The sequence below is a fragment of the Cavia porcellus genome, unplaced genomic scaffold (genome assembly GCF_034190915.1).
Source record: "Cavia porcellus strain 051 isolate PalLab524CR breed Dunkin Hartley unplaced genomic scaffold, mCavPor4.1 scaffold_25, whole genome shotgun sequence".
Classification (NCBI taxonomy): Eukaryota; Metazoa; Chordata; class Mammalia; order Rodentia; family Caviidae; genus Cavia; species Cavia porcellus.
The window spans coordinates 39,895,106-39,922,882 of record NW_026947508.1 but is presented as its reverse complement, the minus strand read 5'-3'; the positions used below and the strand labels follow the sequence as shown (position 1 = coordinate 39,922,882).

General features: G+C 37.9%; 1 protein-coding gene across 1 annotated transcript in view; it reads left to right on the top strand.

Moving 5' to 3' along the window:
* Positions 1-27,777, top strand: part of Pik3r3 (phosphoinositide-3-kinase regulatory subunit 3) — a 178,372-nt gene that overhangs the window by 34,660 nt on the left and 115,935 nt on the right. The window lies entirely within an intron of this gene.

The window sequence follows — 27,777 nt, the reverse complement described above, 5'->3', positions numbered from 1 at the left end:
AGAATCAGACAAACACACCCTTGTGTGTCTGCCACCATTGTCAGAGTCCCAGTGCAGACACATAGGCTGAGAGAAGCAGCCCCATCTACATGTACCCCTGATTGTCAGTGAGGCCCTAGTGTAGCTGCATAGCTCTGGAGAAGCCCGCTCCACACCCTGTTACCTCCCTGTAAATCTGGAATTAGAGGAACCCAGGTGCCTGTCATGTTCCCATACATTATCTAGGGGCATCCAACGTGGGAAGCGCCTGAGGCCCCACCACCTGCTTGTTGGGAGGAACTCAGGAGAATGTCAAGATGAAGGAGCAAAAGATAAACTCAGACCTGTAGCCCACACAGAATAAGTTTGGGAGATACTGTCATGGAAGAAAACAAGTCTGGGAGAGACTGTCATGGAAGAAAACAGAAGTGGCACACCCAAAATCTCTGAGAGGATAGCAACTGAAGTAAGGAAACAACTTCATGAGACTGTAAAAGCAGTCAAATCAGAAATAATGTCTCAGGTAAAATAAGAAATCACAAACATACTGAAAGAACTGTTTAGCAGGCCTAAAGAAGATGTAGACAATAAAGAACAGCATAAGAAAATGAGGGAAACCTTGAATGAATGTAGAAAGGAATTACAATGCATGAAACAGCTTTAAAAAGAGATGCAGGAAATTAATTTCAATCAAAAGCTGGCAAAACTGCTTGAAAGAGACTTTAAAGAGACTTTCAAACCTTGAAGACAGGAGTGCAGCTAGTGATCATGAAAGAAAAGATCTCTTAAAAATAACATGGAATCAGGAAATAACTAATTAACAAATAAGAAGCATAATTTAAGAGTGATAGGTATCAATGAAGAAGCAAGGGTCAACACAAATGAAATTAAAAGGATATTCACAGAAGTAATAGAAGAAAACTTCCCAAACATGGAAAATGGATTTGGCATGCAGATAAGTGAGGTATATAGGACTCCAACTAGCCATAACCAAAGTAAATCTACACCCAGACATAATAATCAAGATCCTAGAAATTCAGCAGAAGAACAAGAAGCTGTTAGAGAAAAGAAACAGATCACCTGTAAAGGAAAACCAATCAGAATCACAGCAGGCTTGTCAACACAGACTATCAAGTCAAGAAGAGTTTGAAGTGTTTCAAGCCCTAAAAGAAAACAACTTCCAACCCAGATTAATCTATCCTGAAAAACTATTTTTCAAAATTGGTGGAAAACCCGGTACTGATAAAAATGAAAAAGACAAAAAAAAAAAATTGGTGGAAAAGTAATATACTCCCATGATAAAGAACAACTGAAGGAGTTCATGACTACCAAACCAACCCTACAGAGAGTGCTAAAGAGTATTCTGGAGAGAGATAAAGATGACCATGGTTCCAGAACAACAGCAGAGGAGGGTGACCAAATAAGACAGGCAATTGAATGAAAAGGAAAAGTGGAGGACTAACAACAGGAGATAGCAAGGCAGAGACAAACCAATGTATACTGGTTGTAACCATTAACATAAATGGCCTAAGGTATGCAATGAAAATAAACGGAGAGTGGATCAAGAATCCATTGATATACTCTATACAAGAAATACATCTAACTGGAAAGGAAATTCATAGACTGATAATCAAAGGAGAGAAAATAATTGTTCCATGTGGCAGGAGACCAAAAACAAAACAAAACAAAACAAAACAAGAAAAGCAAGAGTAATTTGTCCATTAACTGCAGAATGGATAAGAAAGATATGATATTTTCATGCAGTGGAAAGTTACCCAGCTATAAAATAGAATAATCTCAAGGCTCCAGTAGGTAAATAGACACAATTGGAGATCATGTTCATGGCTGAAAACAGTTCAAATTCATACTCGTGAACCCTAGCATAAGAAACAGGAGGAGTTAATGAAATCCAAAAGCAAAATAGATAATGTAAGAGCAAAGAGGTGGAAACACCAGGGAGGAAAAGGTGGAATCTACTGTCAATTTCTTATTGTCTTATCTTGAAACTCTCACATTGTTTACTTAATTTTGTTAAGTTTGGCTTTGTTTTGTCTTGTTTTGTTAGACTTTATGCTGTCAGATGGTAGGGGCAGCTATTTTGAATGTAATAGGATATTTTATCGTAATCATGGTTCAATTTTATATTGCCTTGAAGTCTTATAATGCTTTCATTCATTGGTTTTATTCTGTTTTGTTTGATTTTATTATGTGTGATGGTATGAACAGCTGTTTTGAAGAAAACAAGACATTATGGCAGCCATTGCTGATTTACTGTCATCTTGTTTTGAAGTCCTACCACTCTTTTGTTCTTCTGTTTTGATTGGTTCTATCCTGTTGTGTTTTATTTGATTTTATTATGTGTGATGGTATAGACAATTTTTTTAAGGAAAATGTGATATCATAGTAACCATTGTTCATTTTCTGTTATCTGGTTTTGAAGTCATGTAATGCTTTCATTCCTTTGGATGGTTATATACTGTTTTATTATGTCTGCTACTATTGTGTATGAAGGTATAGTCAACTATTTTGAAGAAAAAAGACATTATGGTAGCAACTGTTGATATCTGGTTGTCTTGTTGTGAAGTGCTGTGTTGCTTGCATTGTTCTGTTCTGATTTGTTTTGTTCTGTTCTCTTTTGTTTTATTCTCTTTAAAATAAAAAAAAATTTACCCCCACTTTTTTTCTGGTTCCCTGTCACTAGAGCATTGTTTTCTGATCTTCACTTTCAGTCTATAAACCCCCTTTTGGGTTAAATGTATTTCTTATATAAAGCATATTACATGGACCCTAGGTCCTGATCCACTCTGCCTGTGTTTCTTTTTATTGGTGAATCAAGGCCATCTATATTAGTGACTATGTCCAAACTTCTCTGCCTCATCTCTGCCATGCTATTTTTCTGCCATTGTTTGTCTACCTTTCCCCTTCATTCCAATGTCTGCCCCATTCAGTGAGCCCCCTCTGCCACTTTCTGAAACCATGGTCTTTTTTCTCTCTCTAGAATGTACTTCAGTAATTTTTATAGGGTTGGTTTGGTGGTCTGAACTCCTTCACTTCCTCTTGGTTGTGGAAGCATGTTGTTTCTCCATTATTTATTTATTTATTTATTTTTTTTGGGTCTTTTTCCTTTTTATCGGTACTGGGGATCGAACTCACGACTGCCTGCTTGCAAGGCAGGTGCTTATGCCGCTGAGCTAAATCCCCAGCCCCGTTCTCCATTAATTTTGAAAGACAGTTTTGCAGCCTACATCAATCTGGGTTAGAGGTTATTTTCTTTCAGGACTTGGAATACTTCATTCCAAGCTTTTCTTGATTTGATGGTTTGTGTTGAGAAGTCTGTCATGATTCTGATGGGTTTTCCTTTATAGGTGATCTTTCTTTTCCCTTACAGATTTTAATATTCTGTTCTTGTGTTGAATTTCTGGAATCTTGTTTATTATATGCCTGAGTGTAGATCTATTTTGGTTATAGCTAGCTGGAGTTCTGTATGTCTCACTTATCTGAATATCATTTCCTTTTCCTATGCTTGGGAAGTTTTCTTTAATTATTTCTGTAAATAGCCTTTGTATTTCATTTGTGTTTACCCCTGCTTCTTCATTCACATTTTTTATTCTTAAGTTATACTTCCTTTTGTTGTCTTGTAGCCTTTGTATTGTTACTTCCTGGTTCCTTGTTAATTTTTAAGAGCTCTTTCCTTTCATGATTGCTAGCTGCAAACTTGTCTTCAAGGTTTGATAGTCTATCTTTAGTTTCTCATTTCTTCTTTTATCTGAGATATATCTGTTCTAAGTTCTTTTATAGCCTCTTGTTTTTTTCTTTATTTCAGTTGCTGTTGCTTCAGAAACTTAAGGTGTGTGACTCCAGATCTCTTCTGTGTTTACATCTTCTGGACCAGTACTGCTTAGACTGAAAGCCAGAGACTGCCTTTTGCTTCTTCCCCTTGTCACATTCCTGGTTTTTTCTGGACAAGTAGATAGTGGGGTACCTGGCACTTCTTGTGTTGGCTATAATTTCTCTGAAGTGAGACTTTGGTTTTCCTAGCCTGTGTTGGCTAGGGATATCTGATGGTGACCACTGGGTGCATTGTTGTAGTGCTATTGGTAGCTGGTGGAGTGCAAGCAGGGGTGGGACTGGCTGGTGTCTTCCTCCTTGGGCTGGTTAACTGCAGGGAGCCCTCACCAGGTATAGAACACACAGCTGGGTGGAGCTGATTTGGGATAGCTTTAGGGAAGCCTTGGTGATGGCTGTTGGATTTTGGACAGGAGTGGGGCTCAGCCCAAGCAATTTCTACCAGTCTGCTCCAAGGTAGGAGGGGCTGAATGAAACTGGCTTCAGTTATTGGCTCTGGGTTTATCCTGCTAGATTCCAAAATGGCACCCGGCCAATCGCCCACTCCTGCAGGAGGGCTGAGTCCCCCACACTCACCACCAGCCAGTGCAATTCTCCAGTCTGCTACTCCCTTTTGCCAGTGTCTCCTCACTGAGGCCTTCAGGCTTGCCAGCTACCAGCTTCACTGTGACTGTGCATCCCTGGATTTCAACATCGTTTCTCTCATGGTGGTTCTGGCTCTGGGTGAAAGCATCACCAGCTACTGCCTTCTGTTAAAGTTTTTTTTTTTTTTTTTTCTTTTTTAATTTTCTCTGTGGGCTTCAATTCTCGCTTTAGGTTCTTCCTGGGTCGAGGGGACCCATTTCCTTCCTTCTTGTCTTCTCCAGAATGCTATATTCTACCTTCTGGGCTGTTTCTCTCAGAGAGGCTGTTTACTCTGCTGCTTACTGTTCCACCACCTTCCCAGACTCCTTAATTTGCAACTTTTGGGGCTGGGTATTTAGCTCAGCAGCATAAGCGCCTGCCTTGTGAGCCTGTGGTGGTGAGTTTGATCCCCGGTACCAATAAAAAAAAAATTGCAACTTTAAGTGTATGAACTAGATTTGTGATTATATAACAAAATGCAAAACAAACTAGATAATTATATGCAATATGTAAGTGCATAATATGCCAATTTTATACTTAAGATTAAAACTTAAAATGGATTAAAGAGAAAATGAAGAAGTCGAAAGAGAAAGAAATTACAGCTAAGGTTGGAGGACAAACTTGGGGAAACTGGTACAGAAGATTGAAAAAAAAGAAAGGTGGAAGAGCTAAAAGGCAGAACAAAAGAGAACCACACCCACAAAGAGGACAGGAACCACTCTCACACTCATTAAAAAAAAAAAAAAAACAATGGAAGAGCAACAGAAATGATAAAACTGAATAAAATAAACAAAAGAAACAAACAAGAAAAGAAAAAAGAGAGAGAAATAAAATCACAAAACAAAACAGAAAAACCAAGAGTCTACTTCCAGGATTTTTTCTGGGTTCACTTATAGACATTCTGTGGAGACAGAGCCCTGAATTGTGACACTGTATTCCAGCAAGCTAGCTGTTGCTCTAAGTAGACAACCTGAGTAGGCCTGCCCTAAGACCAGACTCATTTGGCTTTCCACAGTCCAAACAATTCCACAGGTCTGTGCCCAGCTAGGAGTTGCTGGAGGAAGCCGGCAGAAGTTCTGGGTTTTGGGCTTATCAGGCCTGTCTCCAAAATGGCTCCTGGCTAATCATGGTCTTCCATGGGAGGACTAAGTCTTCTGCATTCACTGCTAGCCAGTGCAGTCCTTTAAATCTGGGGATTCTCTCCACTGCTGCATCTCTCTGCAGTGGCCTCTGGGGTCACCAGTCACCACCACCACCATTGTGACTGTGCATCTCTAGGTTCCAAAAGTTCCTCTGGTGCAGTGAGTGCAGCTCAGGGTGATGGTATCACCAGATACCACTTTCTTTTTTGAATTTTTCTTTTTACTCTCTCTGTGGGCTTCAATTCACACTTCAGATTCTTTCTGAGTTCAGGGGATCCACTTCCTTCCTTTTTGTCTTCCTCATGATTCTATATTCTAGCATCTTGGTGGATGGTGACTCTCAGAGAGGCTGTTTTCTCTATAACTTACTGCTCTGCCATCTTCCCAGAAGTCCCTCTAGCCCTTTTTAAAAATTTTTTTATTTTGAGACAGGGTCTTCCTAAGTTACTAAGTTTCCAAGGCTTATAGTCCTCCTGCCTCAGTCTCCCAGAGTGCTCAAATTACAGGCATGTACCACAGTGCCTAGCTAGATTTCTGTTTCTAATGGTGAAAAACAAAACAAAATAAAACAAATAAACAAAAAATACGGGTAAATTCTGAGTTTGTGTGCTTTTGCTGGCTCTCAATAGATATTCCAAAATAGTCCAAAACACTGGGGTTCCATACAGAGGATAGCTTAGGCACTTCCTATGGAGTCAGTTGTTTGCAGCACTAAATGACACAGCAGTATTATAAAATCCACGCAACTACAGAAAGCGTAAACAGGGTGGACTTATTTTGTATTCGTCCATCAGCATGAAAGGTTAAGGGGTTCAAGAATAGATATTAATGTGCAGAGGTTGATTTCAGTTTATATGGAAAGGTTTATTTAATCATTTATATCCTTATTTATTTATTCATTTATATATTTATATATATAGGTATCTCCCTCTCTCTCTGAAATCTTGGAAGTGCATAAAGGCTCTTCAAATGTACTGGATGCAGTCTCGCTATAGCCTCAAAGTTGTAGCCCAGGCTTGGCCTCAGATTTGCAGCAATTCTCCTGCCTCAGCCTTTCACTGAACATGTTTTTAGTCTGCCTAAACTTTCTTTAAATAACTTGCTTTCCCTAATTTTCAATCTTTGTAGCTGACCGTCTTACTCTGCTTCTGGAGGTGACTAAGGTCTAGATAATTAGGATGTTCTAATTGGACCCAGCAATTTGCTCATGGATGAATATAAGACCGAGGTAGGATAATGAGATTCCACTTGTAGAATGTTTCTGCAACCATATGGAGAAACTTGTGGTGATGGAATTGCTTACTGGGGAGAGTGTAAGACTGGAGCTTCTGGGTCTATCCTTTATATCACCTAGGGAAATATCAAAGGGAATAAGTCTGATTCCTGCTAACACTGTTTAAGCACCTTTACATATGGTTCCTGAAATGAGAAAACCATGTTATTTGACTTAATATAGTTTTTGGTCATTTGCAACTGAAAAGTCATGCTATTACAACAGTGATACTGGACCATAGGAGAAGTTTGAGCTTGAAATAGTCCCTTTACAACTTCAATAATTGTGCTTGATCTCAGTAAAATGTAATGACATGTACTATAACATAAGGGATAAGCATAGGTTGTGAGAAGATCCCAATAATCATTATTATAATTACTATTATTACTGGGGATTAAACCCAGAGGCATGTTAACCATGTGCTACACTATCAACCTACACCTCAGATCCAGAATATCTTCAGACAACTGATCTCATTCTATAAATTATAGAAAATTGGAAACAATTGTGATGTTTGTGAAAACTTTTCCAGGACTGTAGAAGTTAGTGTTCTAACTTGACATCACCAGAGCAGACTCAGGGCACCAATTCAGAAGTTAGCTTAAAATCCAGAAGGAAGTCACTTTCCTCACTTCTTGGAATTCTGGAGGCCTTGGTAACTTTGGTGAGCTATTTGACTCAGGCTGTCCTAGCATTTTTGGTATACTTGGTAGGTTTTATGGTTCATGAGGAAGCCCTCCTAAAGGCAGTACTCTAGGTCTCTTGAGGAATGGAGAAAGCAAACTGCACAGGATCTGAGGGTAAAGGCAGGGGTCTAGAAAATCTTGTGTTGTGAGTAACGGAATCTAAATAGAGACTGCTTAATCTGTACAAAGAGATTCCATTAGACCCAAAGAATAAGGAGACTTTGTTGGGGCTCCATGCTTAGAGGGCCTTATTTTAGTCCTTCTCTGGAGCCCACTTCTTCCCTTTGGATGGGAAATCGATGCGGCCAAAGGGATTTCTTCACCCAGACTCCTCATTTTCCTCTTGTTAGACTGCTCAGTATCCTAGATTTGAATTCTGTGTCCCAAATGACCTATAGCCTGTTTCCAGGAACTGAATGGGCTTTCCCTGAGATCTGTTCTCCTAACACCAGTCAGCACTGTCAATACGGCATCTTCAGAGCTAAGGGGTGGTCACAGTATAGCTGCTGTCAAAGGTTGGATGGAAGGAGCTTGAACATGCGAAAAAGGATCTCAGAGTGCAGGATGCAATCATGGGTGGGAAGAGAAAGATTTCTGCTCTGTGCCCCCCACATTCTATATGTTCTTCCAAAATGAATTTTCTTTTTCTTCCTTCCTTCCTTCCTTCCTTCCTTCCTTTCTTTCTTTTTCTCTCTGTCTCTCTCTGTCTCTCTGTCTCTGTCTCTGTCTCTGTCTCTGTCTGTGTCTCTCTCTGTCTCTCTCTCTGTCTCTCTCTCTCTCTCTCTCCCTCCCTCTCCTTCTTGTATTTTTGAGACAGGATCTCACTATGCAGTTCAGGCTAGCCTTGAATCCACTTTATAGCCTTAGCTGGCCTTGAACTCATAACAATCTTCCTGCCTTAACCTCCTGAGTGCTGGGATTATGGGTGTATGCCACCACATCTGGCCTCTTCCAGAATTCTAAGGGTCTTTGAATACTAAATTGGAATCTGGTCCTTGAGGTTTACATGAAGTTGTATTTGGCAAGATAGGGTGACTTAATATTTTTTATTTAATGGTTTGTTTGATGTATAACTTCAGAGTATTTTGACATACAGTATATATGCCTCTATTTATGCTCTTGGGCTATTAGATGTGCATTTTGCCTTAATATAAGAACAATGTCAGAGGTTAGGAGGCTCAAGACTCATGTTTCAGTATAGTTTATGTTATAACAAAATAACTGAGATTGGGTACTTTATAAAGAGGTTTTGGAAGCTGAAAAGTCCTAAGGTGAATAGCTACCTCTAGTGAAGTCCTTATGCTGCTTCATAACATGGCAGATAGGTGGTATCACAATGTGGGGAGCAGGTGCAAGAATGGCAAATGGCTGGGTGTGGTGGCACATGCCTATAATCCCAGTACTCAGGAGACTAAGGGGGAAGATCACAGCAAGGTCAGTCTGGGGTACATAGTGAATTCAAAGCCAGTCTGATTTGTTTTAAAAAAAGAATGTTCAAGAGAGTGAGCTGAGGAAGCCAAATTTACTATATCACAACCTACTGACATGGTTAACTAGTCTTCAAACTTAACCCATTCCCTCAAGATGGGTATTGAAGCTTTCTGAGAGTGATGCTTCCATGACCTAATTATCTCCCACTAGGACCTACCTGTGTGTATGTGTCTGGGGGTGGCTACTGGGGGTTGATCCCAGAGCCTCTGTATTAAGCTGTATCCCTATCCCTTTTGTATTTGAGACTTGCTGAGTCATTAAGTTGGCCAGGCTGGGATCAAACTTGTGATTCCTCCACCTTAGCCTCTCTGAGTGTTAGGATTACTGGCATGCACCTACCTTTTAGGCCTACTTCTTAAAGGTTCTACCACTGCTCAATACTGTCATATTGGTGTGACCACAAAGTCTGCAATGTCAATTTCATTGGATTAAAAGACACCTATACATTTTGGCATTGTAAAGTGTTTATTATGTTACACTGAAACTGGCTACTCATACATCTGTTTAGACTATTATTTTTGTATTTCTATAGTATGATACTAAATGTGATCATTAATCTTGATATGTCAATTTTATTGGATTAAAAAACAACTAGCAGATTTTTTTTCTGGTGGTGGTACTTAGAGATTGAACCTAGGTATGCTTTACTTTGAGCTATTTCCCAAGTCTTTCTTTCTTTCTTTCTTTCTTTCTTTCTTTCTTTCTTTCTTTCTTTCTTTCTTTTTTGAGACAAGGTTTCACTGCACATGACAGGCCAGCCTTAAACTTGCAGCAATCCTCTTGTTTCAGCCTTCCAAGTTCTGGGATTATAGATGTGCACCACCATGTTCGGCCTGTTTTTGTTTTCTGTGGCAGCATCTCACTATGTAGTTCAGGCTACCCTTGAACTATGTAGTCCAGACTTGTCTTGAACTTGTGGCAATTTTCCTGCATTAGCTTCTTGTGATGGAATTACATCAGGTGATGCCACCACACTAGGTGATCTAGGAGATTATTTTTTAATTTTATTTTGAAGGTAGTAAAAATACAACAACAGAACAAGACAGAACAAAGCCAGTCAAGACAATATAGTGAAATTGCTACAGAACTTCACAGCAGGTTACCAGTATAACAGTAATAGGTACCATAGTATATCTTGTTATCTTCACAATAGTTGTCCAGTCAGGTATAGTGAAATCAAACCAAAAACAGAACACTATAAAACCAATCAAAACAGAATGTTGAATAGGGCAAAACAATTAATCAGAACAAAGCAAAACAGTGAAAACAACATTTTCTTTCAAACAGAAGATAGAAGGAAATCCCCCATATTTGCTATATTGCATATAGTCATCCTCCAAGAGATGCTCAGCTCGATCACCAGTAGGCTCATGGGAGCCGCTGACTGGTTCTCTTCCTGACTTGTGCCAGAGGGCCTTACCAAGAAGGTGGGTGAATTGTTTTTTTGTACAGCCTCCTAAATTCCATCTCAGGAGCTGCTGACTGAGCCTAGCAGATTATTAAAGCATGCTCCTGGGTATGTCTGGGTAGGTCATGGAGATATGACCTCAGAAATTATGTATGCTCCCTCACCCATTTCTGTCTGACACTGTCCTCTGCTTTGCTCTCAGCTGTCTTTGTTCTCCCATTGCCATCTGCCATGATGTCATTGCCTTTGAGCCAGGTGATTATGGACAAACTGTGAACTAAATTAAACCTTTCCTCCTTTAAATTGTGGGTGTTGTATATTGGGTCTCAGTAATGGGAAAGCTCACTAAAACAGTTGAGGATCAAGATTCCAGCAGCTGAACCTTGGAGGGACAACAATGTTCAAACTATAGCAATATAGGAAATTGCTTGGCAGTTGTAATCATTCTATCCTTTTTTTATACAGGGGCTTGCTTTGTAGTTCAGTCTGGCTCTGGTCCTGAATTTGTTATGTATTCCAGGCTGACTATGAACTCACAGCAGTCCTCCTGACTCCACCTCCCGAGTGCTGGGATAAAAGGCATGTACCACTACACCTGGCCATTCGATTCTTTGTATTCGTTCCCTTCAGTGCATTCCCTTCCTCTTTCTTTGATTTTCCAAAGACTGACTTCCTTTACAACTCAGCCCACAGAGTAGACAGCAGACAAATTCAACTTTATAGAGATTGATTCCATTCTAAAAGTCCAAATCTCCAAAGAGACCAATTCTTGTTTTAGGTATTATTTCCAAGTGCTTGTGAAAAGAAAGTCTAAATTACTTGGCTTAGGTTCCATCAGTCATGGCCAGGGGCAAAGTCATGTACACATTGAGAAGGAAGACTTCATGGTGATCTGGCCACAGGTATCAGAAGGTATCCACTAGGATGAATCACCCATCCATTTATATCCCCAGGTACTCCTCTTGGGCCTAGCTAGTCTAGCAAGTTATAAAAGCCCTCTCTCTGCAGTGATGAGGATTGAACCCAAGGCTCTTTACATGCTAGACGAACACTCTAAAACTGAGCTATACCCTTAGCCCCACACTTTCCATTGTTTAGGTTGGAGGTATATTACTTGCTTGTTGTCTTATTTACTTTTCTCATTGCTGAGAAACAATACCTGATACTTTAACGCTAAAGAAAGGCTCATTTTGGTTTACAGTTAGTAGAGATTTCAGTTGGCTGGCTCTAAGGTAGGGCAACATGGCAGAGAGAAACTGCTCATGGCATGACGGCTGGAAGCAGAGTGAACAAGGGAGGAGGGAGGTTGATGTACCTTTTTAGGCCACATCCCCAGTACCCACCCATCCTCCCAACATTACATTTAGCTTCAGACTCATCGGTGGACTAATCCACTGATGAGTATCACAGCTCTCATGATCCAATCACTTTTACGAAGCCCCACCTAGGAGTAGATGAAGTTTTGAGTGGCCATTTAGATATAAATCATAACAACTGCTTACCAAGTATGGCCTTTTTTACTCCTCCTAAGTGTATCTCAAATCTACACAGGATGTCTTTTTCCTATATTATTGCAACTATGTTTTCCAAGTTTTCAAATTTTCTTTTCAATTTGTGATGATTCCTAAATCCATTTTACATACGTTCATGTTATTCCTCTGCTTAAAACTCTCTAAGGGGTCAAGGATTTAGCTCAGTGGCTCAAGTGCCTGGTAAGCTCAAGGTCATGAGTATGATCCCCAGTACTAAAAAAAAACAAAAACCAAAGCCAAAACAAAAACAAACAAACAAGCAAAACAGCAAGAAAAGGACAGTTGAAAGTATGAGAGGAAAATGATTAAAAAGAGCTATTTTGGATTTAGATCTGTGGTTCTTAGGATTAGAGTCAGTGAATGACAAAGTTTCATGAGTTGAAGCACTCATGGTCCTTTAAGATTATAGCAAACTTTGAATTTTGAACAATTCGTTCATGAATGTTCACAAGATAATCTCCCTAGTGGGAGATAATTAGGTCATATGGAAGCATCACCCTCAGAAAGCATCAGTGCCCATCTTGAGGGAATGGGTTTAGTCTGGAGACTAGTTAACCATGTGAGTTTACAAGATGAGCAAACTTTTTTTTTGGTACCAGGGATTGAACTCACAAGCTCATGCTTGCTAGGCAGGTGCTTAAGCCACTGAGCTAAATACTTGGCTCCTAAGATGAGCAAACATTTCAATAAATTTTTATTTTTTGGTACCAGGAATCAAACTCATGGCTTACCAGGCAGGTGCTTGAGCCACTGAGCTAAATTCCGAGCCTTAATTTCAATAAATTTTAACTTGATAAATGAGTGCTGTCTCAAAATATGAGTAGTACGCTGAAAGTCATGTGATTGCAACTGAGCCAATGGTTCTCTCTCTCTCACCAAGGTACTGTGGGTGATAGGCTCTGAACAGCAAGAGGTTATGAAGGAGATTTCATCTGCAGGGGATGAGGATAAAAGGTGGAGGAATCCCTTGCTTCAAATGAGATTAGGGAGATGAGTAAAATGTGGGAAAAGAAAAATTTGTAGACAAGCACAACACAAATAAAGCTGAAGCAGTGTGATCTGTGAATCTGTTTCACGACATGGAATGTAACATTTCCCATTTTCATAAAATCTTCAAAAGGAGGCACACACACAAAAGAGGCAGAAGTAAATGTTATTGGATAGTTTACTTATTAAAGTTGTAAGAAAGAGAAAAAAACATTCCACAGCCAATAGGTAGTGAGGATTCCATTAGTGATAGTGATATGTGTCGTATATAATAATTCCCCTCTCTTTTATCTCCTTCACATTGACCTGACCTTAAGGTCTTTATTTTTTTATTAGTTTTTCTAAATTCATCTCTTTCTTTCTTTCTCTTTCTTTCTTTCTTTCTTTCTTTCTTTCTTTCTTTCTTTCTTTCTTTCTTTCTTCCTTCCTTTTGTCTCTTTGAGACAGGATCTTTACTGTGCAGTTCAGGCTGCCCTTGAGCTCACTTTGTATCCCAGGCTGGTCTCAAACTCACAGTGATCCTCCTGCTTTAGCATCTTAAGTGCTGAGGTTACATATCATGTAACCATCAGCCACTATGTCTGATGAATTTTATTTCAAGGATGAGAAGAAGAAAAAGAAGAAGAAGAAGAAGAAGAAGAAGAAGAAGAAGAAGAAGAAGAAGAAGAAGAAGAAGAAGAAGAAGAAGAAAAAGAAGAAGAAAAAGAAAAAGAAGAAGAAAAAGAAGAGAGAAGAAGAAGGAAAAGAAGAAGAAGAAAAAGAAGGAAGAAGAAGAAAAAGAAGAAGAAAAAAAAGGAGAGAAGAAGAAACAAAAATTCAAAACATATCAATCAAAAGAAAAAATAGTACATGCATTGCACATTGTCATCCCCAAATCATTCACCCAGAGCACAACATATCTGCATTAAATTGTTCTGACAACACCAGCACAAATCTTTCTCTTCAGTGAACTCAGAGAAATCAGTGATATAACTATCTGAACTAGTTTTATATATATATACATATATGTTTTTCTTTTAGCTTCTCACACTAATGAAACCATACAATATTTACACGTGTGTATTTATTTCACTAATGAGTATGTTCTCAAGGTGTATCCATTTATCTATATCTATAAAAGTCTCCAGTTTATCCTTCTTTATGGCTAAGTAGTACTCCATTGAATAAAAATATCACATCTTTTTTCTATCCCTCAGTTGGTGGGCATTTTAGGTTGTTTCTAAGATCTGGCTATTAAAAACTGTGCTGCTACATACATGAGTGCAGTTCTTTTGGGAAGATGCCAATAAGGGGAATAGCTAGGTTGAATGGGACCTCCACTCCTAGTTATCTGAGAAATCTCTACACTGATTTACATAGTAGTTGCACTAGTCTGCATTCTCACCAATAGTGGAGAAGGATTCCTTTTTCCCCACAGCCTTTTTCTCCTCCAGCATTGGTTATTGCTTGATTTTTTGATACTAGCCTTTCTTTCTGGGGTGAAGTGGAATCTCAGTGTTCTTTTAATTTGCATCTCTTGAATGACCAGTGATGTTGAACATTTTTTTCACATATTTATTTGCTGTTTGTATCTCTTCATCTGAGAAGTGTGTATTCATCTCAGATGCCCATTAGGTCTATCAATCAGGGAGGACTGATTTTTTTTGAGTACTTTACATGTTCTTGATAGTACATTTTCTCCCACTTTGAGGGCTATCAAGTCACTTTGTTGATGGTTTGTCTTGCTGTGCAAAGCTTTTCAGTAGGGTAGGAAACAGCTGTTGATCCTTTCTGATAGTTCTTGTGCAATAGGGGTTTTGTTCATAAAGTCTTTGCCTACACCACAGTCTTCAAGCAGATTTAATGTTTTTGTTTTAATATTAAGATCCTTGATGCATTCTGATTTTAGCTTAGTGTATGATGAAAGATATGGGTCTAGTTTTAATCTTTGGCATATGTAGAGCCATTTTTCCAACACCATTTATTAAAGAGGTTATCTTTCTTCTAGTGAGTATGTTTGGCACCTTTGTCAAATGTAAGATGGCTTAGTGTGTCTGCAGTTGTTTCTACATCTTCTGATCTGCTCCATTGATCTTTAGGTCTGTTTCTTTGCCAGTACTACTGTTTTTTATCACTGTAGCTTTGTGGTATAATTTCAAGTTAGGGATTGTGATGACCTCTGTCTTGTCTTTGTTGTCCAGAATTGCCTTAGCTATTCTAGGTCTCTTCTGGTTCCAGATGAATTTAAGATTGTTTTCTCTATTCTGTGACATATGCTATCGGAATTTGATTGGAATTTCATTGAATCTGTATAACAGTTTGGGAAGTATGGCCATTTTCACTATGTCATTTTTTCCTACACAAAAGCAAGGGATATCTCTCCATTTTCTAATATCCTTTTCAGTCTTCTTTTTCAGAGTACTGTAATTTTCAATGTAGAGGTCTTTTACATCCTTTGTTAGAGTGATTCCTAGGTATTTCATTTTTTGGATGCTATTTAAAAGATACTGATTCCCTGGTTTCTCTCTCAGTGAGTTTGTTACTTGTGTACAGGAAGGCTATTGATTTTTGAGTGTTGGTTTTGTAACCAGCTGTGTTATTGACTTTGTTAAATATAGAAATGTTTTGGGGTCTTCTATGTAGAGTATCATGTTATCTGCAAATAATGATAGTTTAACTTCTTCCTTTCCTATGTTTATTCTTTTTTTCCTTTCTCTTGTCTAATTGTTCCAGCTAAAGTTTCCAGGACTGTGCTGAATAACAGTGGAGATAGTGGACATCTTTGCTTGTTCCTGATTTTATCAGTACCAGGGATCGAACTTAGGACCACGTTCTTGCACGGCATTTATGCCACTGAGCTAAATCCCCAGCCCCTTGTTCCTGCTTTTAGAGTGAAAACTTTCCTTTTTTGTTGATTTAATATGACATTGACTATTGGTTTGTCATAGATGACCTTCATTCAATTGAGATAAAGACCATGTATTTCAATTTCTGTAGGGTTTTTTTAATAATGAATAGTAGTACTGGACTTTGCATGAAAGCTGGACTTTGTCAAAAGCTTTTTTCTGTATCTATTGCAATGATCATACGATTTTGTCCTTGGCTCTGTTAATATGGTACATTATATTTATTGATTTACGAATGTTGAACTATCCCTGCATCCCTGGGATGAATCCCACTTGATTCTGGTGTACAATCTTTTTGACGATTTGCTGCAGTCAGTTTACCAGACCTTATTGACAACTTTTACATCAGTGTTCAATAGGGAGTCTGGCCTGTAATTCTCTTTCTTAGTTGGGACCTTTTCTGCTTTTGGAATCAGAGTAATGTTTGCTTCCAAGAATGAATTTGGGAGTACTGCTTCCCATTCAATGTTATTAAAGATTTTGAAAAGTGGTGATGTGAAGTCTTGACTAAATTTGTTGTAGAATTCAACAATGAATCCATCAGGGTCTGGGCTTTTCTTGTTTGATAGGTTTTTAATTATATCTTTGATTTCATTTATTGATATTGGATTGTTAGGATTTTTATATCTTCTTGATTCAGCTTTGGTAATTCATATAGAGCTAAGAATCTCCATTGCTTCTGTATTTTACATCTTGTTAGAATACAAGTTTTCAAAGTAGGTATAGATGATTTTCTGGATTTCTGCATGGTCTGTTGTGATTTCACCCTTTTTATTCCTAATCATGTGGATTAGAGTCTTTTTTTTTTCTTCCTGTTTTTGGTAAGGTTGACCAAGTGTTTGTCAATTTTTAAAAATCTTTCAAAGAATCAACTCTTTTTTTTTTTTTAACCATGACTGTCTTCCAAAAAGAATCAACTCTTAATTGATTGTTTTTTTTTCTTGTTTCTAGTGTATTAATTTTTGCTCTGATTTTTGTTATTTCTTTCCTCATGTGAGCTTTTGGCTTAGCCTGATCTTCCTTTTCTAGAAGTTTGAGGTTTAACATTAAACTGTTTATATGTGCTCGCTGTGTTTTCTTCATATGAGTATTTACTGCTATAAATGTCCCTTTTCAGCCTGCTTTCACTGTGTCCCACAGTTTTGGTATGTTGAATTGTTTTTACCACTCAACTGTAAAAACTAATTGTCTTTATCTGTGACCCATTGGTTGTTCACTAGAATGTTATTTAATTTCCATGTGTTGATGAAGTTCTTGTGATTTCCTTTGGCATGGATTTCCAATTTCATTGCACTGTGGTGTGATAGTATGCATGGGATAATTTCAGTTTCTTTGCATTTATTTAAGCATGTTCTATGAGTCAGTATATGATCTGTTTTATCCTGTGTGCAGCTGACAAGAATGTATATTCTGATGTTGTGGGGTAGAACATTCAGTAGACAACTACTAAGCCTATTTGTTCAAAAGTTTAATTTAGTTCTAATATTTCTTTCTTTCTTTTCTTTTTTCTTTTCTTTTTTTTTTTTTTTTTGGTACTGGGGATTGAACTCACAACTGCATGCTTGCCAGGCAGGCGCTTATGCCACTGAGCTAAATCCCCAGCCTAGTTCTAATATTTCATTATTGATTTTTTGTCTAGTTGATCTATCTTTTGGTGACAGTGGGGTCTTGAAGTCTCCAAATACAATTGTATTAGGGCTTATTTGATTTTTCATGTCCAATAGTAATTGTTTTATACGGTTGGGTGCACTGATATTTGTTGCATATATATTTATGATTGTTATCTCATCTTTAATTGTTCCCTTTACAAGAATGTAGCGACCTTCTTTATCTCTCTAAATCAGTCTTGACTTGAAATTCAGTTTATCTGCAAATAGAATAGCTATCCTTGCTTTTTCCTGGATTCCCATTGCATAGAGCATTATTTTCAATTCTTTTATTTTTAATCTATGAATTTCATTTTGAAATAAAAGGGTTTCTTGTATGCAGCATATAGTTGGATCTTGCTTCTTGATCCATTCTGCAAGTCTGTGTCATTTGATTAGTGAATTGAAACCATTAATATTTAAGGTTACAATTGGTATGCATTGACTTATCCTGTCATGTTATTTTCCTATTGTTGGCTTCCCTCTCTCTCTTTTTTTTTTCCCTTTCCTCTAATTGTTTGCCTTCCTTGGTGGACTTCTTGTGTTGGCGCTGATGGAGCTGTTGTTCTTACTATCTCTTTGTAGAATGTCCTTTTAAACATTTTGGAGTGCTGATTTGATGGTCACAAATTTCCTCAGAAGTTCTTTGTCATGGAGGTATGTTATTTTTCCATCAATTTTGAAAGATAGTTTTGCAGGATATATGAGTCTGGGTTGAAAGTTGTTTACTTTTAGAACTTGGAGTACTGTGCTGAGAAGTCAGCTGTGATTTGAATGGGTTTTCCTTCATAGGTGATTTGTTTGTTTTCTCTAACAACTTTTAACATTCTACTCATGTTGAATTTCTGGAATTTTGACTGTGATATGCCTGGCTATAGATTTTTTTCATCATTGCTAATTTGAATTTTGTATTCCTCATTTATCCATGTGTCAAATTCTTTTTCTCTACTAGGAAAATTTTGTGTCATGATGTCTATGAGCATGTTTTTAATGTCATCTGTGGTATATCTTGCCTGTTTATTGACTCCAATTAATCTTAAATTATTCTTCTTTGTCTCATCTAGCACTTCTGGATTGATTTCTCATTGTCCCTTGCTATTTTTATGAAATTTTTCTTTTCCTAATCTCTACATGCAAGCCTGTCTTCAACATGTGAGGTCCTGTCCTCACATTGTTGGAACTTGCTTCAAGTATTTTCAGTGGGATTTCTTTCCTTCTGGATGTCTGCTTGAATCTGCTTTACTAGTTCATTTCATTCCTATGCTGTGGTTCCATAGCTTGGTTAAACTTGTCTATTTTTTTGTCTCTGTTTGCTCTAACATTGATAAGCATGGTGTTTAGTTTGTTAATCTCTGTTGTTATTTGAGAGTTTATTTCTGATTTCATTTTTTTAGAGCCTTATTCAATTGTTTTGTTGTTTCTGCTTCACAGAGACCTAGTGGGGAGCTTTTTGATTGTCCTACCTCATTGCCCCCTGGATTTGCTTTTGGTGAACTGGATGTCAGGGGTTGCATCTTGTTTAAGAGTCTTCTCATTTGTTTTAGTTTTTAGTTTTAATTCCTGGGGTGATGCTTGTAAGGTGTCAATGATTGGTTTCTCACTGGTGGTATTTAGGACGTTTAAGTGATGATTAATTTTCTGAGGGATCTCCCAGGTGCAGCTGGTTTTGGATTTTGAGTCTGCTGGAAGATCTGACCTCTTCAGTTTGTTGGAGCCAAGAAGGTGTTACTTGTTTGGCATAGCCCTTGGTTGTTTGGCATTATGCCACAGCATTTTCTGTGACCCTTAGCTTACCTCAGTCATGGAATATTAGGGCCAGCAGCTATTTAGAACAATTGTGGCAATTCTGACTGTGGTGTTACTAATAGCATCAAACACAGCCTATAATACAACAATGTCAACTAACCCTTAATTTGCAACTTTTAAGCATAAAAACAAAATTTGTGATGATATTACAAAATGTAAAACAAACCAGATAATTATATGCAATATATCAGTATATAATGTGTCGATCTTGCCCGTGGGGTTAAAATTTAAAATGAATTAAGGAGAAAATAGAGAAATGGAAAAAGATAGAGACAGAGAGAAAGAGAGAGAGAGCGAGAGAGAGAGAGAGAGAAAGAGAGAGAGAGAGAGATGCATCTTCATTGTTGGTGGGAGTATAAATTAATACAACCACTGTGGAAATCAGTATGGAGATTCTTCAAAAAATTAAAACTATAAATTCCATTTGATCCAGTTGTACTCCTTCTAGATATTTTCTGAAAAGAGAAAGACATGATATTAACACAGACAGAGGCATTCCTCTTGTTTATGGTATCACAGCTCATTATAACTAAATCTTGGAAGCAGCTTGTATGTCTGTCGACAGACGAATGGATAAAGAAAATATGGATTTCCCAGAAGAACTGAAAGCATCATACACAGTGATATATGTGCACCCATGTTTATAGCAGCACAATATGTAATCACCAGATCTTGGAAACAACCCAAGTGTCCACCAACTGAGGGATGGATAAAAAAAGTTGTGGTATTTTTATACAATGCAGTACTACTCAGCTATAAAAAAGGATCACATTGAGATGTTTATAAATAAGTGGGCACAGCTTGAGACCATATTCATAAGTGAAATAAATCAAACACACATGTATGAATACAGAATATTTTCCCTAGTGTAAGAAATGATTCAAATACATAAAAGTATGTGGTAATCATGATTCCCCATTATATGGCTTTGAAGCCTTATAAAGTTTTCATTCATTAACTGGAATGGTTTTATTCTAGGCTGTTTGATATTATTATCCGTGATGATATGAACAACTATTTTGAAGAAAACAAGACATCATAATAGCTAGTGCTGATTCAATATCATCTTGTTCTGAAATCCAACCAAACTGTTGTTCTTCTGTCTCCATTGCTTTTATCATGTTGTATCTTATTGGATATTATATGTGATAGTATAAACAAAATTTTTTATAGGCAAAGAGATAATATAGAAACCATTGTTCATTATCTGTTAGTTGGTTCTAAATACCCTGTAATACTTTCATCCTCTTGAATGGTTTCACACTGTCTTGATATGTTTGATGCTATAGTACACAAAGTTATACTCAAATATTTCAAGGAAAGAGACACTATGGTAACTACTATTAAGTCGGGTTATCTTGTGGTGAAACACTATGATGTTTAAATTGTTCTGTTCTGACCTGTATTGTTATGTTGTTATGTCCTCTTTGATCTCAATCTCCCCCCTTTTTTTAAATTTATTTTTTTATTAAGGGAAAAATTTTTAAAAATTAGCAGGATATATTATAGTAACTTTTTTGATTTTCTATTAACTTGATTTGAAGCCCTGTATTGCTCTCACCATCTTGTTTTGACTGATTTTACTCCATTCTGTTTTGTTTGATAGTATCAAGTTTGAGGGTGTAGGCAACTATTTTGAAGGCAGTAAGAGTCACTATGATGCCCATTCTGGTTTGACTATTATCTTCTTTTGAAGTCCTGTAATGTCTTCAATGTTTAGGTTTTATTGGTTTTGTTCTGTACTGTTTTGTTCAATTTTATTATACCTGGTGATATAGGCAATTCTTTTTAAGGTAGCAAGAGGCATTATGGTAACCATTGTTGATTACCTTGTATTCTGTTTTTATATCATGTACTATGTTTATCCTTTGTTTTGACTGACTCTGCTTTGTTTTGCCATATTTGGTTTTATTCTCTTCCAAAAAAAAGTAATAAGAACTGTGGGAGTAATAAAACCCAAAATGTGTAAATGTTATTGTAAAAAAGAGAGGAAAAGAAAGTGCTCTAAAGGATACAACTGCAAGTGTGTTTAGGTGTGTAAGATAGATGACCATATTACTAAGTTTTTGTTGGATCATTGAACACAACTGTTTGCAATCTCACTGTTTGAACATCCACTCTGTATGCTTTACTTTTGTAACTTGAACAACTATTTCTAAGATGACAATATGTAATCTATCAACTAGTGATTTATTACTGTTTATTTTTTTTGAAATTCTGAATTATTTGTACCCTTTTACTGTTTTGGTTTTTTTCTTTAAATAAAATTTTTAAAAAATTAAAATAAAAAAAAGAAAATGTGGATTTATATACAATGGAGTATATAAATCTTGGACTTGTCTTGTAAAAACAAGTCATCTGAGTGTACTTTGACACAATAATGTTAACGTAAACCAGGCACAGAAACTTAACTATTGCAGTTTCTTTTATTTCAGAAGCCTAATATATATAAATAAAGTACAAAACAAAGGGCAGACATGGAAAAATAGGGAGGGAAAGCTATTGTAACTCTGCATGGGCATTGTATCTCAAAGAACACTTGATTTAGCTTAATTGTCTTGTGTGTTTTATACTTTTTTGGGCCTGTAAGTCCTTATTGTTAGTCTGTTTATGATAATGAACTTAATAAAGGTTTATAAAATAAATAAATGAATCTCCTGCTGGCAAAAAATATTACCAAGTGGGTAGAGGGGAAGGGAGAAATGATTTGAGATGCATTATGTACATGAATAATAATCATATACTGCAAATATGTACAAATAAAAATTTAAAAATCAAAGAAAAAAAAAGGTTGAGAGCTGAGGCTTTATATATAGCCCAGTGCTCTCTGAGTTCCTCAGTACTTGAAACAAAATTATGGTGGTTGATGATTGTTTTAATTTCCTAGGGACACCTTAATGTATTAGCAACTGGATGGTTTAAAATGACAGGAATGCATTTTTTCATAATTTTGAAAGGTAGATATCCAAAAATCAAAAGTTGGTAGGATTGATTCCTTCTGAAGACTCTTGGGAGAGAACCTGCTTCATATCTGTTTGTTTAGCTTCTGTTGGTTGCATATAATTCTTGGTGCTTTTTGGCTTATAATATGGAGCATTCCAGTATCTGCCACTGTCTGCAAACTGCGTCTTCTATGAGTGTTTGTCTCAGATCTTCTGTGTTGCTAGACATATTTGAAAAGATCTATAGGTCACCTTAAATTCAGAATGATCTCATTATCTTTAGTTATACCTGCAAAGCTCCCTTTTCTAAATAGGGTCACATTAAGAACTTTCAGGGTTTAGGGCTTGTAAATATTTTTAGGGGAGAATGATTATTCACTTCACTGAGGTGATATTAGCTGGCAATCATTACCCCAAGGTCTGGATTTGAGAAAAAAAAAAAAAAAAGAAGGAGTGGCGGTGGAAGAATAAAGGTCAGAGAGGCAGGTATATTATAAAGTTTCAGGCAGCTATTATATGGTTCTTATTAAAAGGTCCTGGGAAAACCCAGCAGAAATACCAACCACAAGGCCCAATATCAAGGTAGGATAGTGGGTTAAACTCCTCCATTGACTTTGAAAAGAAGACCTAATCCAGAGGATGGATTTCAGCTGTTGTTGCAGAACACAGCTAGAAGTCAATACGACAAGAACACAATCAGTGAGGAATGTGAGGTTAAGACTCAATAGTGAAAGAGTTCAAGAAGACTGAGAGAGTAAAGTTATTAGGAAAGAGGGAGAAGGTAAACAATGAGCCGTTTTGGAGATGGGTCGGATAAACCCAGAACCCAGAACTGCTGCCAGTTTCCTCTAGCAGCTTCTAGCCTGGCAGAGACCTGTGGAAAATGCTTGGACTGTGGCAAGCCCAATGAGTCTGGCCTGCTAAGGTTATCCACTGTTTCTCCATAAGGCAACAGGCTGCCTTGCTGGGATACAGCATCACGATTCTGGATTCTGTCTCTCCAGGCTACAGCCTGTATTATTTATCCCTATGTTGGCTCCTCCTCTATTAATTCTATACTTAATCTTAAGGATTTTGTTTTATTCATTTTTGTGTCCCTAGTATATGGAAGCATCAGTAAACATTTGCCAAGTTAATGTATGAGAGAGAGAGAGACTGTGTCATATGAGAAAGGCAATGAATCTTCAGTAGTGACATGGCATCCTAGTCTTGGCTGGGTTATTAAATGACTACAGGTCTTTGAACAAGTGCCTTCACTACTCTGGGTCTTAATTTCCTCATCTGTAAAATGAGAATAAAAGTACAACTGTGCTTCTCATGGTTATAGAGATTAAATAAAATAACAGAGCTCCCCAGGTACCGGCCCTGTTGGCCTCTTGCCCTTGTGAAATATTCTGGACTATTGTTCCTGTCATTTGGACCTCATTAGTGTGCTCAGTCTTCCTTCTGGTAAAAGCCAAGCTGAAATCTGTTGCTTTGCTGGAGGGAAAATTTGTATTAGTAGCATACATATTGTTCAGGTGGTCTCTGTTTTGCTGAAAGGGCAGACATCAAAAAAAAGGAAGCATATTAGGCTAGCAAGATATGCTTTTGTGAGCCCTGTATTTGAAGAAAGACCCAAAGGGGAAAGACTGAGGCACAGGAGATCTATGTCATGTGCTGATGGGTCTAAGGAAGCCCTCAAACATTGTGCCCAGGAATTTATCATCATCTGGTGTGCTACTTTTTGTATTTTCACATTTTTATTATTTTTTATTTTGAGGTAGTAAAATACAACAGAATGAGACAGAACAAAGCCAACTGAGACTGCATTAGTGAAATTGGTACAGAACTTCACAGCAGGATACTGGGATAACAGTAATAAGTACCATAGTATATCTTGTTATTGTCACAATAGTTGTTCATTCAATCAGGTATAGAAAAATCAAACTAAAAACAGAACTTTATAAAACCTATCAAAACAGATTATTGAATAGAGCAAAACAATCAGAACAAAGCAACACAGTGAAAACAGTATTTGTCTTCAAAGAGAAGATAGAAGGAAATCCCCAATATTTGCTATATTGCATATGGTCATCCTCCCAAGAGATGCTCAGACTTCTGGCTCCCAATTGCTAACGGGGCAGGAGATACCAATGGGATGTTTAATTTTCAGCCCGTGCACCAGTAGGCTCACAGGAGACACTAACTGGTTCTCTTCCTGACTCATCAACCACTCACGCCCCAGCTGCTTACCAGGAAGGAGGGCGCGTTGCTTTGTTGCTTAGCACCCTAAGTTTCAACATGGCTGGATCTTGGGAGATGCTGACTGGTTCTATTCCTGGCTCGCCTGCTACTTGGTGTGCTACTTCTATGAAGCCCACTCATTTAGGTAATGTTACAAATTTCTAAGTGCCTTGGGCTGATATGATTAACTCTATAATGAATTAAGAAAGTTGAGAAAAGAAATTGCAAATGCCAAAAAAAGGAATGTTGTTCAGAGAAAAAAAGAAAAATTATAATTTTAGGGACTGCTACTCAAGAGATAACTATCAAATTCCCAAATGAAATCTCTTTTGAGACGATCTACCACCATTGCTCTTTTTACACTACAAAGGCAAGCTTTTCTATCAAAACTTGATATATTACTGCTATACCAAGTATGTGGCTAGGGAGGCCTTTAAATTTGCAACTGATAATTTTTAGTGTTTCCTGGGAGTGCCATTTGTTAAGTAAGTTTATTTAGCTGCAGATACTAGACCTTACTAAAAGACAAGTAATCAAGAAAGAATGATGAGAAAGGAAACAGTACAGGATATTAAGGCCAGTAGAATTTCTCCCTAGAAGCTAAAGTTAATGCTAGAGTCAAAGCAAGTAACCCTAAAGGAAAAAAAAAATATGTTTCTATTTTGTAAGTTTTTTTTCTTTGTATTTTTCAGACAGGTCTCATTATGCAGTTCAGGCTGGCCTTGAGCTTACTTAGTAGTCCAGCTGGTCTCGAACTAGAAATGATCCTCTTGTGTCAGCCTCTTGAGTGCTGGAATTACAGGCATGTGCCACCACATCCAGTTTATTTTGCAAGGTTTTAAAAAATATTGCATGCTGGGATGGTACCTTTGATCATGAACTTTTGGCTGAGTTCCAGGTTGATTCTGCTGGCACAGAGAACTCTGAGATCATACCCTATACTCAGAGAAGCGAAGAAATATTTTACCTGTCTTTGAAATACAGAGAAGCAAATGGAATATATCTAAATAGTTTCATACCAAAAACATACCAAGTTGAAAAAATGAAGGACATCCTGTGTGTTTGGAGTTACAGAAAGGTACTATTCTAAATACTTACGTGGCTTTTTTTTTTTCTGTAGAGAGTTTCACAATAAACTATGTACCTTGTATAAATCTGAAGACAATATCCTCCTTCACAGATACATAAACCAAGGCAGAAACATTTTTTGATTTACTCAAGACTACTTTAAAAATAAAACAAGGATGAAACTAAAAGACAAAATAAAAAACAATTCCCAAAGTAGCTGGTTATGACCCAGGAGTTTGAGTTCTTAAGAGCTGAATTTAATCCACACCTAGGCCAAATATAATTCTGTAGCATGGAAATGATCCAGGACAAAAAGCTAACATTTCCCACCTTTGCCAAAGAGCCACACACAATTAAAACATTTCTATTTCTCAGTTGAAAGAAAGTAAGGCCAGCATTATCTAACAAGCATGGCAGGGCTGACACAAGTCCATCTGAAGAAAGCGTATTTCCCCTCTGTTCAGCATGGCCTTGCATTTGTGTGATTCTTTGGAGGTCTCCTGTTCAAATATCTATTTCTTTTTTTTTTTTTTTTTTTTGGTCTTTTTCGTTTTTATGGGTACCAGGGATCGAATTCACGACTGCCTGCTTGCAAGGCAGGTGCTTATATCGCTGAGCTAAATCCCCAGCCCCTTCAAATATCTATTTAAATTGGAGATATGGATAATATAATTTTAGGTAACAAGGCTGAACCATAGATTTGCTCTATGCACTCATCTTGAGCATCTGATTTGGCAGATAAAGTGAAGAAGTAGCATAGTATACCTTAGATGCAAATTAAGCCCCGGAGATTGCTCTGTGAATTAGAAATTTGAACCTCATTACTACTTGATGAAAATGGTCCATTCAAAAGCTGCTGTGGAAATCTGAAAACTATTATCTTTTTTACACTTTGTCTCTTCACCCGCATTTTATTTGGGAAAGTATTAGTAACACCTGTGAACAACAATAAACCACTTTTGAGTTATCAATTTGAGTACTTCTGGCTCCCAGATACGGTGCAGACTACTGAGAAGCCAGCCACAAATTAATCTTTCAGCATCTTCTACCTGTAGGAATGGTTCAGGAGATTAAAATTAATGAGCCCTTTCCCAAAGCTGATCCAGCTTCTGATTTGCCTTTGTAAGAAATGTAAGAAAGTATTATCAGAAACATAAGGAAGAATCCTGTCCCTCCGCCCCAACCCGCTTAACACTGTCTAAACATTCTTATCAGCTTTCCCCCCCCTTACTCTCTACTCAGTACATACACATTTTGCCTGTCGTTTTCTCCTGGGAACTATCTCAACTCAGGCAGAACCACCAGGTGAGGTATAATGAAATGTGACAACAATACAGCAGATCTACTTGGGATAGGAAGTTTTGCAGGGGTTTAAATCAGGCTGTCAACTCAAAACACAATGGACTTTGTTACTCCTGTGTAAAGAGGAAATGGAAGTTTTTGGCCTCTTCAGACTTCATTGTAGGGCAGGATGGCAATTCCGGACGCAAATCTACTTTTAGCTATTCAGTGTTCCCTAGTAAGTTAATTAGCTCTTTCCGAAATGCATGGAAATTTTCGGCATTTTCACGCCGAAGCTCATCCCACAGCTTTAAGCTTGAGGGAGGGTCCAGGTGTGTGAGAAAAGGGTCTGTTAGGTTAATAGAATAAAGTCGTTTTGCCAAGAAATTCCAACACCGCTGATTTGTCTCACAAATCACACACACATAGTCATTCCACGATTTTTTTCCTTTTTCTCCTTGAGCTTGAGCATTCCGGATGGCCTGCTGAAATGCCTCACCATTTCGGGTGTAGGGAGTTACTCTGGGGTTTAAAAGTCCTTAGGTGGGAAGCTCAGAGGAACTACAAATGCCTAAGAAACGCCTACCTGCTCTGGAGAGCAGCAGACACTGGCTCAGGTGATGGCCGGGACGGTGGAAGGGCCTCTTAGCACATCTTTTCCCTGAGCGGGGATGGTTCTCAAATATGGGTTTGGCGACCTCTGCTTTATCGGACGACCTGTCACATAGAATGGGGAGGGCAGCTCTAGCATGAAGAGGTCTGTGAGGGACTCTGCCTGGAGACTGCCTAACATCACCCAGGAGAGCATGCGCCTCACCAAGTGACAGCACGCGTCTCTCACCCCCCACCCCCCCACCCCGGTCAAGCTCTGGGCAGAGGTGCGGAGACAGTTTGTCTTCCCCCGCCTCACTTGTGCGGGCGAACCGAACCTCGGTGGGAGGCTCGTCTATCTCTG